The sequence below is a fragment of the Condylura cristata genome, unplaced genomic scaffold (genome assembly GCF_000260355.1).
Source record: "Condylura cristata isolate star-nosed mole 26May11 unplaced genomic scaffold, ConCri1.0 scaffold00001, whole genome shotgun sequence".
Taxonomy (NCBI): domain Eukaryota; kingdom Metazoa; phylum Chordata; class Mammalia; order Eulipotyphla; family Talpidae; genus Condylura; species Condylura cristata.
The window spans coordinates 5,961,993-5,964,242 of record NW_004567102.1 but is presented as its reverse complement, the minus strand read 5'-3'; positions in this window follow the sequence as shown (position 1 = coordinate 5,964,242).

Genomic DNA, 2,250 nt, shown 5'->3' with positions numbered 1-2,250 from the left:
ACAGCTGAGCACCAAGAAGATGTCCCTAGGCACAGGCCCTGCGCATTTGCAAACTTAGTCACACTCTGCCAATATTTCACTTAGAGGAAGTGAAATATTGTGTAGGGGCCCCCAAGTCACTGGAGGGCAGCTATCTAAAGATGCACATCGTAAAGGGAGGGATTTGGGGTTTCAGAAGATTCCAAGGCATGCTTTGAGGGGATTGGCATGGAAATGGGTAATTGTGTAAAATAACGTTTGCTATGACATTTACAACCCGAAGCTATTTAGTGTGTCCGCTGAGAATATCACATGTTGTTTGTTGCTTGCTCAGGAAAAAATGATACATAGCCTGAAGGAAACACTTTTCAAGCCCACCTACCTTCCCTTTCCTGTACATTTGGGCTTTTCCTATAACTCCCTGACATTGTATGATTGGTGTCTGTTTTAACTGAGTATACAGGTGAACCTTTGAAAGTGGAGCAGATAAATTTAAAAGCGGATCTGGTGGGGTGGGGGGCAGGAAGGGAAGGGAACAACAATGAATGTGAAAACAAAATTAGATAAATCACAGTTCATCTGTGTTAAGCAATACCAAGCAGATTTATACTGTACGAAATTGTGGGGCCCCCAGCGACCCTGCACATCTTACAGGCTTTTCAGGTCCTCTGAACATAAGCTTCTGTCTTAACTAGTGTGTAGGCAGTTAATGAGAAGCAACTGCTCACTTCCCAGGGAAGGGGGGTTCTATTTTTCATTGCTTGCTACAAAAAAATCTTGAACCCTTTGCCTTGGATTCCTTAGCAGTCCCTCAACTTCTGCCTGCATCTGGGCCCAGGGAGCCCTCTGAGCAGAAGTGAGTTCCTACTGCATATGCCTGCTATAAACTCTGCTGTGAGCAAGGATCTCTCACAGCAGAGAGTAAGTAGGAAGGTACAATTCTCAGTAGTAAGAAGCAAACCTATGTGTAGTAAGAAACAAATGACAGAAATTTATATTCAAAGAGCTTTAAATATATAGTCATTTGCCTTAACCTACAGATCGCTCTCTTGAAAATACATTCTAAAGAACTACAACATATTGAGTCCCAAGGGCAATTAAGGTGGAGTAGGCAGCTGCAGGGACAGTGTAGGCCAGGACTTAGAGTTAAACAGGCTTCTAAGATAAGAACAGTAAATTCAAGAAGGGCTAACCAAAAATCCTACAGAGATGAGGTCAGAAGGCCCAGGAGGACTAAACAAAGATAGTACAAACTTGAGAAAATAAGACTTTGGACAGGGGAGGTTAACGCTAAGATGAGAGCTGGGAAAAAGGGTCCATCTGCCAGGAGGAGAATGGCCACTGTGATTGTCCTTTGACGATCACAGAATAGAATGATGAAATTTTAAAATAAATACAGAAGCCTACAAAGGTTTCCTTGCCTCTCCCAAATATAGCATACTTGGGAGTCCGTCCTTTCTTTCTTTAAATAAAGTTTACTTTCTTAAACAAAGTTTGTCTCTCTGCTTACTTACCTAAAACGTCTGTGAATTCTTTTTTAAGGCTTTGTGAGACACCAACACGTGGTGGTCTAGTGCCTGGGACTCATTTCGCCCTAACTAGTTCTATTCCTAACTGGGAGTCTAGGTCTAGATACCTGAAATTACAATATCAGTATGAACAGAGTTTTTATTCTACGGAAGTTCACTGTAGTGTTAGATTTGTAGAATCCTGATGCACAAATTAGATTGTGAGCTCAGGATCAACTCAGGTGTAATCTGAAATCAAACAGAGGGTAAAAGGAGACAGAAGTAGGCAGACCACTCAGTATTGGTCACTGGCAGTTTTAATAACCAAAGGAACTTACCTTGAGGCTTTGTCTTAGGAAGCTACAGATGGGTCGTTTTCTGAATCTGCCCATCAAATCTTAAAGATTTATGTAGCTTACAAGTTTATGTGCATTATGTAGCTTACAAGTTTATGTATACATGCTTTTGGTAGGACGGCCATTTTAATAATGTTAATTCTTCCAATTCATGAACAGGGGATATTTTTCCATTTCTTTGTGTCTTCTATTTTTTTAATAGTGTTATATATATACATATATAATGGTATAGGGTCTTCACATCTTTTGGTAGGTTTAGTCCCAAGTATTTGATTTTTTTGGTTTCAATTTATAAGGGACAATTTTCTTGATTTGTTCTTCAGGTTGATTGTGGATAAAAAATCTACTGATTTTTTTGTGCTGATTTTTTATACTGCTACTTTCCTGAACTGGTTGATTATTTTGAG